The 16,544-nt window shown below is 48.6% G+C and overlaps 1 protein-coding gene across 3 annotated transcripts in view; it reads left to right on the top strand.

Annotated features, from left to right (window-relative positions):
* LOC123756087 (diacylglycerol kinase epsilon) overlaps nucleotides 1–16,544 on the top strand; it is a 150,645-nt gene that overhangs the window by 101,633 nt on the left and 32,468 nt on the right. The gene's annotated exons all lie outside the window — the stretch shown is intronic.

The following is a 16,544-nucleotide window of genomic DNA, read 5'->3' as shown; positions in this document are numbered from 1 at the left end:
TGCCTTGTGTGGTGTTCACTGCCGTGTGTTGTGTTGTGCAGTGGCCAGGTGTTCCTCATCAGTACCAGGGCTGCATGCGCTTAGGGGCTTCCTTCCCTAAGCACCCTGTGAGTACTGCCTCTGCGTGACAGGGTTATCTTCCCTGGGCGTTCGGGAACCATTCCCATAGAGGTTCTTGCTGCTCGGCATTTGCCTCGCCTGTTGGGGCCAGCTGGGGCTTGGAGCCCTTGTTTGGCCCTGGGTAGGGACTGGTATTGTGCTGGTTACGGCGTCAAGGTGTTGCGCGACCTGCCACCTAAGCGGCGACCGGTTCCTGTTGCCTCTGGAGACAGTGTACTTTTGCGGGGTTTGTCTTTTATTTTTATTTTCATTTACCTGGTGGGGGTCTGCCCAGTGTGGCTATAGTTCCACTGGTAGTGTTTGGTGGTCCTCTGCTAGGCCCCTGTGATTGTACACATAGCAGGGGTTTTCAGTGTTGTCTTCTACCCCCTTGTTTTTTTGGGTTTCTTAACCGGTTAGCAACACCTTGCCCGGGCTTCCCGTAGTTGTTACCCTACGGGCCCTGGAAACCCCTGTCGGGGCTCGGTGGACCATTGAATGTGTCTTCCGGTTTCCAACCCGTCTTGTACGGGATCATTGGTTGCTGTGCCCTTGTCTCTGGGTGACAATCGCCACTTTTACCTCCGTCATGGTGCCTGTTGGGTCATTGACACCTTGACCCGGAGTCTTGCAAGATATTCTCTGCTTGTTCTCCAGTACTCAACTGATGTTATTACTGTTCAGAGTACAGGTGGCATCTATGTTGCAAGCTAGGTTAGGTTGCTGCAACACGCTAGGTTGGTTTCCCACTTGGATGCCCTGGGGCCGCCCCGTTTTGGTTAGGTACTGTTTGCCCCTTTCCCTCCCTGTTCCCGACTCCGGACCGTCTGCGGGTTTCGGAGTTGGGGCAGGGTTTAGTTCCAGCCGAGACTCGGGCGGTTTCGGGGGGCTACCCCGTTCCGGTTGGGGACGGAGGTTTTTGAGCCTATTGCTCCTGCCAAGGCTTCTGGGTCTTACCAGCGGCCCTTTCTTGCTGCCTTTCCTATGGACTCTTCCTTTTCTTTAAGGGCGGAGAGCTTGGATGATGGCTGTACCCCGGGGCCTCTGTTGCGGTTTCCCGGGGCTGTGGGGGATGCCTGCTAGCAGTTCTGGATCTGTTTGACCCTGCCGGGGTTTTCTGCTTCTGGGCGGAGTTTTTCGCCCATCCAGTCTGCTTGCTTCCCACTTTTGCTGGCGTGCTTTCGTATCTTTGGCGTCGGTCACAGCCCCCTGTTCTGGTGGCCATTTTCTTCTGCCATTTTCTTCTGCCAGTTTCCCGGCGTGGCCACCAGGGCGGCGTTGCGATGACTGGCTGGTGTGGGTTCCCAGTAGTTCCACTTGTCTGCTGGCTAGGTGTGTGGTTCTTTCCAGATCTTCGGGTTTAGTTTCCTGATGATCTGGAGGCCGTTTCATCTGTTTCCGGCCCGGGTTTGGACCTGGCTGGGTCTTGTTTAGGGCTCTTGGGCCGCTCCTTGTCCTTCCCTCCAGAAGTGTTGCTAGGGCTGTGGTCCCGCCTTCGGCTGTTCATGAGGGGGTACTGGGTTGCTCTGCGGTTGCTCGAGCAGTTGTGCGGGAGTCTGAACTTCAACGTGCTGATCTGCCCACAGGGTCGGGTTTGGCTTTGGCATCTGTTAGGTTCCTTCGGAGACTCCCTTTCCGCCTCTTGTAATCGTTGGGTTCATTCCTCCGGCGATCTTGTGTTGGTCCTGCGTCACCAGCTTCCTTTCTGTGGTGAGCCCCTACGGCTCCCTGGAGCTTATCGGGCTAATGTGTGTTATGTTAGACCGGGACATTAGCTAAGGAGTTCAGACCTACCAGGGACCAGCGCCAGAACCTGGCCCCTTCAGAGAGGTTTCAGGAAGCAATGGCCCTGGAAAACCCCATATGGTTGGGGGTTTTCCTTATCTGCCATCGACCGGGGTTAGGCACCCAGAAAGGTAGGCGTAACAAAACAAACCCCACATGGTAAGAAACTACAACAAAAACCGAACAGAGGTAGAAAACTCCCTACAATCCCAAGGAAACAAGCAAACAAGCAAACATCACACTTTACTGCCGCGCCGATCGTCCGCGCAGCCCTCCCCACCCCGTGAGGGGGAGGGGGGAGCCCCGGACCTACCGCGCCGGCTGCCAAGCTTCAGTTCGTTCGCTAATGTCAACCGGGATTGACGCTTCTCTGGCCTCAGTTTCCTAGGCGGTGTTTGCCTTGTGTGGCGTTCACTGCTGTGTGTTGTGGTGTGCGGTGGCCAGGAGTACTTCATCAGTGCCGGGGCTGCATGTGCTTAGTGGCTGACTTCCCTAAGCGCCCTGTGAATACTGCCCTTGCGTAACAGGGTTATCTTCCCTGGGGCGTTCGGGAACCATTCCCGTAGAGGTTCTTGCTGCTCGGCATTTGCCTCGCCCTTGGGGCCAGCTGGGGCTTGGGGCCCTTGTTTGGCCCTGGGTAGGGATTGGTATTGTGCTGGTTAGGGCGTCAAGGTGTTGCGCAGCCTGCCACCTAAGCGGCGGCCGGTTTCTGTTGCCTCTGGAGACGGTGTACTTTTGCGGGGTTTTTCTTTTGTTTTTCATTTTCTTGCCTGGTGGGGGTCTGCCTAAGGTGGTTATAGTTCCACTGGTAGTGTTTGGCGGCCCTCTGCTAGGCCCCCGTGCTTGTACACGTCTCAGGGGTTTTCACTGCTATAATCTACCCTCTTGTTATGTTTGGGTTTCTTAACCGGTTAGCAACACCTTGCCCGGGCTTCCCGTAGTTGTTACCCTACGGGCCCTGGAAACCCCTGTCTGGGCTCGGGGGACCATTGAATGTGTCTTCCGGGTTCCAACCCGTCTTGAACAGGATCGTTGGTTGCTGTTCCCTTGTCTCCGGGTGACAGTCGCCATTTTTACCTCCGTCATGCTGCCTGTTGGGTCACTGACACCTTGACCCGGAGTCTTGCGAGTGATTCTCTGCTTGTTCTCCAGTACTCTCCTGATGTTATTACTGTTCAGAGTACAGGCGGCATCCGTGTTGCAAGCTAGGTTAGGTTGCTGCAACATGCTAGGTTGGTTTCCCACTCGAATGCCCGTGGCCGCCCCGTTTGGTTAGGTGCTGCTCGCCCCTTTCTCTCCATGTTCCCGGCTCCGGACCGTCTGCGGGTTTCGGGGTCGGGGCGGGGTTCAGTTGCGGCAGAGACTCGGGCGGTTTTCAGGGGCTGCCCCGTTCGGGTTGGGGACGGAGGTTTGAGCCTGTGCCTCCTGCCAAGGCTTCTGGGTCTTACCAGCGGCCCTTTCTTGTTGCCTTTCCCATGGGCTCTTGCTTTTCTTTAAGGGCGGAGGGCTTGGAGGACGGCTCTGCCCCGGGGCCTCTGTTGTTGGTTCCCGGGGCTGTGGGGGTTGCCTGCTAGCAGTTCTGGGGCGGTTTTGCCCCTTCAGGGGTTTTTCTGCTGTTGGGCGTCGTTTTTTCGCCCTTCCAGTCTGCTAGCTTCCCACATTTGCTGGCGTGTTTTTGTGTATTAAGCGTCAGTCACAGCCCCTGCTGGCGGCCATTTTCGTCTGCCGGTTTCACGGCGTGGCCACCAGGGCGGCGTTGCGGTTTGTTTACATGCGTCTGGGTGTGCGAGCGAGCGTCTCTGGTGAGTTTTCAAAAAATTTGCAGGGTTTTTGTTCTCCTGTTGTCGTTTCTTTGTTTTTCTGTTGTTTTCTTGCCGTTGCCTGTTCCTCTGGGAACGTTTGGGTGTTGATTTTGGGTCTGAGCCTCTGGGTTTAGGCTCAGTGCCCCTGTCTGGTATGCTTGCTCCCACACCTTGCCCCTCGGTTTTCGGTCTGTTGGGACCGTTTTCCCAGGGCGTTCTGCTGGGGTCTGTGCTTTGCCTTTTAGTGGTGTTCTCCGCCGGCAAATGTGGTGGTTTGGGCTCCCCCTGGTTCGATTCTGGGTTCCTTTGGGTTCCTTGGTTTCGTTCTGGAGGTTTCTTCCTCTTGGGCCCCCTTTTGTGGGTTCAGGGGACTTTGTTTCCTCGTGTGACCCGGTTCTGCCTTTTGGGGTTCCGGGGTCTTCCTGGCTTGCAGACTGAGCTTTTTGGGTCTTGGCACATGTTGTGGTTGTGCTGGGACTTTGTGGTTTTGCTGTCGAGGTGGGCCTTTTGATGCAGTTTTGTGCCTTCTTTGCCTGGCCGGCGTAGTGCTCTTTGCCACTAGTCGGCGGCTTGTGCTTTTACAATATATGTCCTCACCTAGTTGTGCTTGTGGGGGTTGAGCTCTGGCTCCTTGGTCCTGCCTCTCAACCGTCCGTCAACAGGTAATTACCTAAGTGTAATTACCTAAGTGTAGTTACAGGATGAGAGCTACGCTCGTGGTGTCCCGTCTTCCCAGCACTCTTTGTCATATAACGCTTTGAAACTACTGACGGTCTTGGCCTCCACCACCTTCTCACTTAACTTGTTCCAACCGTCTACCACTCTATTTGCGAAGGTGAATTTTCTTATATTTCTTCGGCATCTGTGTTTAGCTAGTTTAAATCTATGACCTCTTGTTCTTGAAGTTCCAGGTCTCAGGAAGTCTTCCCTGTCGATTTTATCAAGTCCTGTTACTATTTTGTACGTAGTGATCATATCACCTCTTTTTCTTCTGTCTTCTAGTTTTGGCATATTTAATGCTTCTAACCTCTCCTCGTAGCTCTTGCCCTTCAGTTCTGGGAGCCACTTAGTAGCATGTCTTTGCACCTTTTCCAGTTTGTTGATGTGCTTCTTAAGATATGGGCACCACACAACAGCTGCATATTCTAGCTTTGGCCTAACAAAAGTCATGAACAATTTCTTTAGTATATCGCCATCCATGTATTTAAATGCAATTCTGAAGTTAGAAAGCATAGCATAGGCTCCTTGCACAATATTCTTTATGTGGTCCTCAGGTGATAGTTTTCTATCTAGAACCACCCCTAGATCTCTTTCTTTATCAGAATTCTTTAAAGATTTCTCACATAATATATAGGTTGTATGGGGTCTATGTTCTCCTATTCCACATTCCATAACATGACATTTATTAACATTAAATTCCATTTGCCAAGTGGTGCTCCATATACTTATTTTGTCCAGGTCTTCTTGAAGGGCATGACAGTCATCTAAATTTCTTATCCTTCCTATTATCTTAGCATCATCAGCAAACATGTTCATATAATTCTGTATACCAACTGGTAGATCATTTATGTACACAATAAACATCACTGGTGCAAGAACTGAACCCTGTGGTACTCCACTTGTGACATTTCTCCATTCCGATACATTGCCTCTGATTACTGCCCTCATTTTTCTATCAGTCAGAAAATTTTTCATCCATGATAGAAGCTTACCTGTCACCCCTCCAATATTTTCCAGTTTCCAGAACAACCTCTTATGTGGAACTCTGTCGAAAGCCTTTTTTAGGTCCAGAAAGATGCAGTCAACCCAGCCATCTCTTTCCTGTAATATCTCTGTGGCCCGATCGTAGAAACTGAGTAAATTCGATACACAGGATCTTCCTGATCGAAAACCATACTGTCTGTCTGATATTATATCATTTCTCTCCAGGTGTTCTACCCATTTAGTTTTGATTAGCTTTTCCAATACTTTCACTATTACACTTGTCAATGATACAGGTCTATAATTGAGGGGGTCTTCCCTGCTGCCACTTTTGTAGATTGGAACTATGTTAGCCTGTTTCCACACGTCTGCTACGATTCCTGTACACAGGGATGCCTGAAAGATCAGGTGAAGTGGAATGCTGAGCTCAGATGCACATTCTCTCAGAACCCATGGTGAAACGCCATCTGGGCCAGCTGCTTTGTTCCTCCCGAGCTCCTTTAGCATATTTTCCACTTCAACTCTAGACACCTCTATCCGCTCTATGTTGTTCTCTGGAATTCTTATTGTGTCTGGTTCTCTGAAGATTTCATTTTGTACAAACACACTTTGGAACTTTTCATTTAATGTTTCACACATTTCCTTTTCATTTTCCATGAATCTGTTTCCCATTTTCAACCTCTGGATATTATCCTTTACCTGCAATTTGTTGTTTATGAATTTGTAGAATAGGCCCGGTTCTGTTTTACATTTATCTGCTATCCCTTTTTCAAAATTTCTTTCTGCCTCTCTCCTTACTGCTGTATAATTGTTTCTCGCATCTTTGTATCGCTGGTATGTTTGGGGGTTTGGCCTCTTCCTATACTGATTCCATTTTTGTGTCTTTTGGTCTCTTGCCCTCTCACAATTTCTGTCGAACCAATCCTGTTTTCTGGTCCTGCATCTCTGTTTTGGAATGAATGTTTGTGTGCCTTCCTCGTATAGTTTTAAAAATTTGGCATACATTTCATTTACTTCCCTGCCTAGCAACAATTCTGTCCAATTACACTCATTAAAAAAATTTCGAAGTTCCCCATAGTTGCCTCTCTTTAAATCGAGTTTATCAACTGTTTCAATGTCCCCATTTTCTTCTAGATGATATCTTAAAGCATATTTAATGTCTAACAGGACGTGATCACTCTTTCCCAAGGGAGGAAGGTACTGGATGTCAAAAATCTCTTCTTCTTTCCTGGTGAATACTAGATCCAGTACTGACGGTATATCTCCTTCCCTCATTCTTGTGGCTTGCTTTATGTGTTGATACAAGAATGTCTCCAGAATGAGGTTCACAAATCTGCATGTCCAAAAGTCCTCCGTTCTTGCTTCATAGGCCTCCCAGTCTATTGCTCTAAAGTTGAAGTCCCCCAGTATCAACAGTCGTGATTTATCTTTATCTGCTTGTACAATAATATCTCTCATGACCATTATGAGGCCCTCTCGTTTGTCATCCAGTTCTTCCTTTGTCCACGTGTTGCTTGCTGGTGGGCTGTAGGCATTTACAATTATCAGCTTATCATCCTGATTCCAGACCTGCAATGCCATTATGTCAATATCTCGAGGGTTTTCAAATATTAACTCTTTTTACCTTCAGGTGTTTTTTCACCAGTACAGCCACTCCTCCCTTCCTAGTTTTCCTGTCACGTCTCCAAACTGAGTAGCCTCTTGGGAATATGACTTCATTTATTATATTTCCTTCAAGTTTCGTTTCTGATAATGCAACAATATCTGGGACCCTAAGCTGGATTATATCTTGCAACTCCAAAGTTTTTGACCTCACTCCATCTATGTTGGTATATACAATTTTCAGGAACATGTTCCCTTTTCCTTTGCTCTTTACTCCCCCTTCCACTACTGATCTTGTTGCTTTGTTTTTATGTACCATTTCACAAGCTTTCCAGTCCCTGTCACTTTGTAAAAAAAAGAATTTCTGTCTTCTTCATTTCTATCTCCATTTAGACGTTTTGCCTCAATTAAGTTCATTTTCAGCTTTTCTCTGTCTTCCTTGGATAGGTCTTGTCTTATTGACCAAAATTTGCCAACCTCATCACTCTGCAGTTTCCTGGCATTTCTTAGCACTTCCATCATATTTTTCACTCCATTAAAGGTCACCCTTAAGGGGCGGTTCTTTTCTTTCTCATATTTTCCTATTCTTCTAAAATCACTGACATTTTCCTTTGAGCCTTCTCCTAAACCTACTATTTTCTCTATGATTTTCATCTCTTCTGCCGCTCGGTCCACCCTAGATGAAATTTCCTTCTCTAAACATCCAAAAATGATTATGGACTTAGTTCTATCTGCAGTGTTTTGTACCAGTTTACTGTTGGTAACCAGTTCTTTCCTAATTGCTTGCCTAATTTCTGCTTCTTGCTGGTCATTTCTGGTTTTGACTTCCGAACACACTTCTTTGATAGTCTCTTTCTCTTTTACAACTTGAGCATATGTCGCTTTTATTTCTTCTTTATACTTTTCTAGTTCTTTATTCACCTCCTCTATGTGAGTTGTCAGTGAAGTTTCCAGTTGGAGATCCTTACCTAACTCTATGTTAGCCCTTAGGCTTGCTTGGAGTTGTTCACCATATGAGTCTATCTTCTTGTTTATTTCTTCAAAGTCACCACACTTCACTTTCCATGCCTCATTTTCTTTCACTAGTTCCTTGATTTGCTCCTCCTGATTTGTTACCTTGTCTGTTAATGCAGTAATAATCTTACCTTGTGTAAGCATACTCCCTTTTAGAGTGCAAAGCTCACTCCAAAGAGCTCCATTGTCCTCTTCTAATTTAAGCACTTTTTCTTCATACTTCTTTTGCATGTCCTCAATTATCTCTAACCTGCCAAGAACACCTCCTTTCCTTATATCTTGTGTTGAGAATCCTTTGAAACCATCATCTGATGGTGTGTCTACCTTCTCAGTGGGGGTGGTGGCGGCGGCCATCTTTGATTTTGTTCTAGACCAAAACAAACTTTTCCACTCGGCTATTTTCACTCACTTTTACTTGTTTATTGTATTTTATTTGCTTTTACTCTTCCCTGAACCTTTATGTAACCTGGGACACCACTGTAGCCCTCAACCTGCTCCCAATACTTAGGTAATTCGATATTTCCAGGAGCTTGCTGCAGTGTGACTTCTGCCTCCTCCAGCTTCACCCTCACCCTTCTTACACCTTCACGATACACCTTCAGGTAATTACCTAAGTGTAATTACCTAAGTGTAGTTACAGGATGAGAGCTACGCTCGTGGTGTCCCGTCTTCCCAGCACTCTTTGTCATATAACGCTTTGAAACTACTGACGGTCTTGGCCTCCACCACCTTCTCACTTAACTTGTTCCAACCGTCTACCACTCTATTTGCGAAGGTGAATTTTCTTATATTTCTTCGGCATCTGTGTTTAGCTAGTTTAAATCTATGACCTCTTGTTCTTGAAGTTCCAGGTCTCAGGAAGTCTTCCCTGTCGATTTTGTCAATTCCTGTTACTATTTTGTATGTAGTGATCATATCACCTCTTTTTCTTCTGTCTTCTAGTTTTGGCATATTTAATGCTTCTAACCTCTCCTCGTAGCTCTTGCCCTTCAGTTCTGGGAGCCACTTAGTAGCATGTCTTTGCACCTTTTCCAGTTTGTTGATGTGCTTCTTAAGATATGGGCACCACACAACAGCTGCATATTCTAGCTTTGGCCTAACAAAAGTCATGAACAATTTCTTTAGTATATCGCCATCCATGTATTTAAATGCAATTCTGAAGTTAGAAAGCATAGCATAGGCTCCTTGCACAATATTCTTTATGTGGTCCTCAGGTGATAGTTTTCTATCTAGAACCACTCCTAGATCTCTTTCTTTATCAGAATTCTTTAAAGATTTCTCACATAATATATAGGTTGTGTGGGGTCTATGTTCTCCTATTCCACATTCCATAACATGACATTTATTAACATTAAATTCCATTTGCCAAGTGGTGCTCCATATACTTATTTTGTCCAGGTCTTTTTGAAGGGCATGACAGTCATCTAAATTTCTTATCCTTCCTATTATCTTAGCATCATCAGCAAACATGTTCATATAATTCTGTATACCAACTGGTAGATCATTTATGTACACAATAAACATCACTGGTGCAAGAACTGAACCCTGTGGTACTCCACTTGTGACATTTCTCCATTCTGATACATTGCCTCTGATTACTGCCCTCATTTTTCTATCAGTCAGAAAATTTTTCATCCATGATAGAAGCTTACCTGTCACCCCTCCAATATTTTCCAGTTTCCAGAACAACCTCTTATGTGGAACTCTGTCGAAAGCCTTTTTTAGGTCCAGATAGATGCAGTCAACCCAACCATCTCTTTCCTGTAATATCTCTGTGGCTCGATCATAGAAACTGAGTAAATTCGATACACAGGATCTTCCAGATCGAAAACCATACTGTCTGTCTGATATTATATCATTTCTCTCTAGGTGTTCTACCCATTTAGTTTTGATTAGTTTTTCCAATACTTTCACTATTACACTTGTCAATGATACAGGTCTATAATTGAGGGGGTCTTCCCTGCTGCCACTTTTGTAGATTGGAACTATGTTAGCCTGTTTCCACCCGTCTGCTACGATTCCTGTACACAGGGATGCCTGAAAGATCAGGTGAAGTGGAATGCTGAGCTCAGATGCACATTCTTTCAGAACCCATGGTGAAACGCCATCTGGGCCAGCTGCTTTGTTCTTACCGAGCTCCTTGAGCATTTTTTCCACGTCGTCTCTAGACACCTCTATGTGTTCTATGTTGTTCTCTGGAATTCTTATTGTATCCGGTTCCCTAAAGATTTCATTTTGTACAAACACACTTTGGAACTTTTCGTTTAGTGTTTCACACATTTCCTTTTCATCTTCCGTGAATCTATTTCCCATTTTCAACCTCTGAATATTATCCTTTACCTGCAATTTGTTGTTTATGAATTTATAGAATAGACCTGGTTCTGTTTTACATTTGTCCGCAATCCCTTTTTCAAAATTTCTTTCTGCCTCTCTCCTCACTGCCGTGTAGTTGTTTCTCGCATCTTTGTATCGCTGGTATGTTTGGGGGTTCGGCCTGTAGCCAGGTGTATCGGTTCCTGTGCCTCTTGGGCTCTGTCATGTCTACATGTGACATTGTATGGGGGTCAGCCTCGTTACTTGTGTGAGGAGTCGCCACATTACTTCTTAGTGCTTTCCCGTTCCCATTCTGACACTCAAAAAAAAAAAAAAAAAAAAAAAAACTAATTCTATCTGTGGCTCTTTTGGGTACTCAGTTTCCACCTGTGTCCCCTAGTGCGTGTGCCCCTTGTGTTACATAGCCTGTCCTTCTCAACCCTGTCGATTCCCTTGGGTATCTTGTATGTGGTGATCAGGTCTCCCCTCACTTCCTCTTCCAGCGAAGTGTGGTTTCATTCCCGTAGTCTCTCCTCATGACTTCGGTAGTGTACTTTTTCTTTCTGAAGGGGTTCTGTTCCCTTCTCTGTTGACTGGGCGCTGGGGGAGCAGCTTGCTCTGTTGCCTCTCGCTTGGTCCCGCTGTTGGTGGGCGCTTTGGGTTGTCTTCCGGCCTCTGCTGGCGTCGGAGGACGGCTTCTCCCCCTTGGGGGGGGTTCAGAGCTGGCGGGGTGGGCTTCTTCCCTGCGCTTCGTCATTTCCTCTTCGTGGGTGCGTGGGGCGTGGTCGATCCGCCCCATCCTTCTGGGCTTCCCGTCTGCTCTTTGCAGTCATGAGCTTTTCCCGTCTGCTCTTTGCAGTCATGAGCTTTTCCAGTCTGCAGTTCTTCTGGACTACTTCCGTCTGCGCCCTGGATCCTCTGCCCTGCTCGGAGGACTGTTGTCTCCTGTTCGGATTCTGTTAGGGCCGGGTGCATGGATGGTGGACCTGGACCTCCAGGTCACTTCTTGGCACGTTCCTCTCCAGTTTTTCTGGGGCTAGCACGGTTGGTAATTACCTATGTGTACTTACCTAAGTGTAGTTACAGGATGAGAGCTACTCTCGTGGTGTCCCGTCTTCCCAGCACTCTGTCATATAATGCTTTGATTATAATTGTCATATTGTCATATAATGATTGTCATATGTCATAATATGTCTTCATATGATTGTCATACAATGCTTTGGTGGTGGGGCTTCAGGTTTGCTGTTTTTATTGCATTCCCTATTTTGTGAAGGGCACTTTGTATACTCTTTGCATCTTTACCGGATCTTAGTGCCCTGACTGCGTCTGAGATTCGGTGTCTGGCCTACCTCGACGACTGGCTGGAGTGGGCTCCCAGTCAGTCTGCTTGTCTGCTCGCCAGGGGATGGTTCTTTCCAGATCGCTGGGTTTGGTTTCCTGGTGATCTGGAGGTTTTACCTTCTGTTTCCGTCCCGGGTTCGGACCTGGGCCTTGTTTCAGGCTCTTGGGCCCCTCATTGTCTTCCCTCCAGAAGTGTTACTGTGGCTGTGGTCCCGCCTTTGGCTGTTCAGGAGGGGGTCCCGGGTTGCTCAGCGGTTGCTTGGGCGGTTGTGCGGGAGTTTGCACTTCGGCGTGCTTGTCTGCCCGCGGAGTCGGGTTTGGCTCCGGCGTCGGTTGGTTCCTACGGAGACTCCACTTCCGCCTCTTGCATTCCTTGGGTTCCTCTGGGGATCTGGTGTTGGTGCTGCGTCACCAGCTTCCTCTTTGGGGTTTTCGGGGTTCCGTGCCTTGGCGGCTCCCCGAGCCTTCGCTCGATGTGTTCACGGACGGGTCGTCTCTCGGCTGGGGCTTTGTGACCAGTGCTCACCAGGTCGGCCGAGGTTGATGGAGTCTGTCTGTCCGTCGGGCTCACAGCCCGGTTCAGGTGTTCATGGCTGTCTGGTTTGCGCTTCGGAGGGTTTGGGTCACTAGGTACTCTACCATTCAGCTCTGTTTGGACTGTTCTCTGGTGGTTCTTGCCGGAACCACGGGGTTTGGTTAACCGTGTGGTTCGTGTCCGGGGTGTGTCCTGCGTCCTGGTGGACAGCTGTCTCGGTTCATTCCTCTTCGTGGGTTGGCCAGTCGTCGCCGATTCGTTTTGTTGGCTCTGTTGGGCTTATGGACTCCTGGCCATGGACGTCTTCGGGTCGGCGTGGTCTAGGCGTCGCCCGTTTTGTGGCGCCCTTCCCACCTGCGAGGACTTCACGGTGGAGGCTTTCGGCAGGCCTGGTCGAGGTGGGGGGTACCTGTACCTCTTCTCCCGGTCCAGCTGTTGCTTCGGGTTCTGGCTCAGTTGCAGCCCATTCCCACGAGAACAGTCCTTATGGTTCCACTGTGGCCGGCCCGGCCTTCTTTTCAGACGCTGCTTGATAGGTGTCCGTACCCGGGGCGTTTTTCCTGAGGCTTCGCCTCTTTCAGCAGGCCGAATCGGTCCTGTCCGTGACTGGTTCGGCCTTCTCTTTGGCTCTTCGCGTCTGGTATTTTCACGCAGGTATCGCCATCTCTATGGTGTTCAGGTGGCTTTGTTGACGGTGTCCCACCTGCGAGCTTCGTCTTGGAGACTGTATGACGTTTATTACGTCTTCTCGCGTTTTGTTTCCCCTCCGGCCTGCTCATGAGTCGCCTGAGCCATCCTGGTCCTTGTTCAGGGTGCCTTCTTCTCTTCCCCTCAGTTTGTGGTAGCCCCTTCGGTTTCAGTTTCCTCCTCTTTGGTACTGGTGGTAGCTTTATTGGTGTGCAGCCTTTCTCTGTCCTGGTGACGGTCGAGACGGCTGCTTTCCGGAGGGGTTCTTGGGGTATTGGTACTTGTTTGGTTTGGCCAGGGGGTGCGTCCTGTGTTGTCCAGTTGTGCTTTTTGCTGTTGCCGGCGTACCGTGCCTGGGGATGCGCTGTGGTTGATCCGGTTCCTTCGTTCCCTGTTTTCAGGGCTTGGGTCTCCCGGGTCGTCCGCAGTGTTTTCCTTCTTACTGCGGTCTGTCTTTGCGCCCGTGCTGTTCAGACGTTTGCAGCAATTGCTGCTGTGTTGGTGACGTCTCGGGCTCATTTCGGGCGCAGGGAATTGTGGGTCGCACAGGTTTTTGGCCGCCCATCCATATGTGCGTCTGTTCTTGGGCGTTCTTGTTGCCTTGGGTCGCAGGTTTGCGACCGGTTGTCTTGGCTTTGCGTTGCAGAGTTTGTGGCGGCCGCCTCCCGGGTTAGCCCTTTCTTTTCCTTCTCTTTGGGTATGAAGCTCCAGGGAGCCGTAGGGGCTCCCCACAGAAAACCAGCGTTGAATGTAATGAAACGCCATTTTCTGGGTGAGCCCCGGAGGCTCCCTGGAAACCCTCCCTCCCACCGGTCGGCGGTTTTTTCGCGTTGGTTGAAGCTTAGCTTCCGAACTGGAGCTTGGCAGCCGGCGCGGTAGGTCCGGGGCTCCCCCCTCCCTCTCCCGGGGTGGGGAGGGCTGCGCGGACGATCGGCGCGGCAGTAAAGTGTGATGTTTGCTTGTTTGCTTGTTTCCTTGGGATTGTAGGGAGTTTTCTACCTCTGTTCGGTTTTTGTTGTAGTTTCTTACCATGTGGGGTTTGTTTTGTTACGCCTACCTTTCTGGGTGCCTAACCCCGGTCGATGGCAGATAAGGAAAACCCCCAACCATATGGGGTTTTCCAGGGCCATTGCTCCCTGAAACCTCTCTGAAGGGGCCAGGTTCTGGCGCTGGTTCCTGGTAGGTCTGAACTCCTTAGCTAATGTCCCGGTCTAACATAACACACATTAGCCCGATAAGCTCCAGGGAGCCTCCGGGGCTCACCCAGAAAATGGCGTTTCATTACATTCAACGCTGGTTTTTTGGGGTTTTCGGGGTTTCGTGCCTTGGCACCTCCCCGAGCCTTTGGTCGATATGTTCACAGACGCTTCATCTCTCAGCTGGGGCTTTGTGACCAGTGCTCACCAGGTCGGCTGGGGATGGTGTGGTCTGTCCGTCCGTCGGGCTTACAGCACGGTTCGGGAGTTCGTGGCTGTCTGGTTTGCGCTTCAGAGGGTTCGGGTCACTCGGTGCTCTAATATTCAGCTCCATTCGGACTGTTCTCTGGCGGTTCTTTGCCAGAACCAGAGGGTTTCTCTTAGATGTTTGGTTTTGGGGTTGGTCCCTTCGAGTGTCTCGTTTGCTGGATTCTCGGGGTTTGGCTAACCGTGAGGTTCATGTCCAGGGTGTGTCCTACGTCCTGGCGGACAGCCTATATCAGTTCATTCCTCTGTTAATGGATTGGCCAGTCGTCGCCGACTCGTTTTGTTGGCTCTGCCAGACGTATGGACTCCTGGCCATGGACATCTTCGAGTCGGCATGGTCTAGGCGTCGCCCATTTTATGTGGCGCTTTTACCCGCCTGCGAGGCATTCACGGTGGATGCTTTTCGGCAGGACTGGTCGAGGTGAGGGTACCTGTTCCTCTTCACCTGGTCCAGCTGTTGCTTCGGCTTCTGGCTCGGTTGCAGCCCATTCCCAAGAGAGTAGTCCTCATGGTCCCTTGGAGGCCGGCCCAGCTTTATTTTCAGACGATGCTTGATAGGTGTCCGAACCCGGGGCATTTTCCTGCGGCTCCGCCTCTTTCGGCAAGTCGGACCGGTCCTGTTCTTGACTGACTCGGCCTTCTCCTTGTCTGGTTTTTTGACGCGGGTATTGCCATCTCTGTGGTGATCAGGGGGTTCTGTTGATGGTGTCCCACCTGCGAGCTTTGTTTTGGGGACAGTATGATGTTCCTGGTGTTTCTATGCATCTTTTTCTTGCTCTTCGTAGGTCGTCTTCTCTTTCGCATCGGGTTGTCTTGTCTTTCTTGGGTTTTCAGGACTACAGTTATTTGATGTTTCTTACTGTCGCCTCGTTTTGTGCAGCGCTGGCGGAGCTGCTCCGGCATGCGTGCAGGGTGGACGTCACATCTGCCCCGTTCCGTATAAGAACATAAGAACAAGAACAAAGGTAACTGCAGAAGGCCTATTGGCCCATATGTGCAGCTCCTATCTATAACCATCCAATCCCACTCATATACTTGTCCAACCCGCGCTTGAAACAATCGAGGGACCCCCACCTCCACCACGTTACGCGGCAATTGGTTCCACAAATCAACAACCCTGCTACTGAACCAGTATTTACCCAAGTCTTTCCTAAATCTAAACTTATCCAATTTATACCCATTGTTTCGTGTTCTGTCTTGTGTTGATATTTTTAATACCCTATTAATATCCCCCCCTGTTATGTCCATTCATCCACTTGTAAACCTCTATCATGTCACCCCTAACTCTTCGCCTTTCCAGTGAATGCAACTTAAGCTTTGTTAATCTTTCTTCATATGAAAGATTTCTAATTTGGGGAATTAACTTAGTCATCCTACGGTGGACACGTTCAAGTGAATTTATATCCATTCTATAATACGGCGACCAAAACTGAACTGCATAATCTAAATGGGGCCTAACCAGAGCTTAAGAACCACACCAGGTGTCTTGTTACTAACGCTGCGATTAATAAATCCCAGTGTCCTATTCGCCTTATTACGAACATTCATGCATTGATCCTTTTGTTTTAAATTCTTACTAATCATAACTCCCAGATCCCTTTCGCAATCCGACTTCGCAATCTCAACACCATCTAGCTTGTATCTTGTAACTCTATCATCATTACCTAGCCTCAGAACTTTACATTTATCAGCATTAAACTGCATTTGCCAATCCTTTGACCATTTCAAAACCCTATCTAGATCAACTTGAAGTAATAGTGAGTCCTCCTCCGAATTAATTTCCCTACCGATTTTCGTATCATCGGCAAATTTGCAAATGTTGCTACTCAAACCTGAATCTAAATCATTTATATATATTATAAACAACAGAGGTCCGAGGACAGAGCCCTGAGGTATACCAGGACAGAGCCCTGAGGTAGTATGCTTTCTCGTGTTTTGTTTCACCTCCGGCCTGCTCATGCGTCGCCTGAGCCATCCTGGTCCTTGATCAGGGTGCCCTCTTATCTTCTCCTCTGTTTGTGGTAACCTCTTTGGTTCAGGTTTCTGCTCTTTGGTACTGGTGGTAGATTTGTACGTGCAGCCTTTCTCCATCCTGGCGATGGTCGAGATGGCAGGTTTCCAGAGGGGTTCTTGGGTTATTGATGCTTGATTGGTTTGGCCGGGGGTGCGTTCTGTGTTGTCCGGTTGCACTTTATGCCATTA

This window comes from Procambarus clarkii, chromosome 36, assembly GCF_040958095.1.
Source record: "Procambarus clarkii isolate CNS0578487 chromosome 36, FALCON_Pclarkii_2.0, whole genome shotgun sequence".
Classification (NCBI taxonomy): domain Eukaryota; kingdom Metazoa; phylum Arthropoda; class Malacostraca; order Decapoda; family Cambaridae; genus Procambarus; species Procambarus clarkii.
The sequence above is the reverse complement of the archived record's forward strand: the minus strand, read 5'-3'. Positions and strand labels throughout refer to the sequence as shown.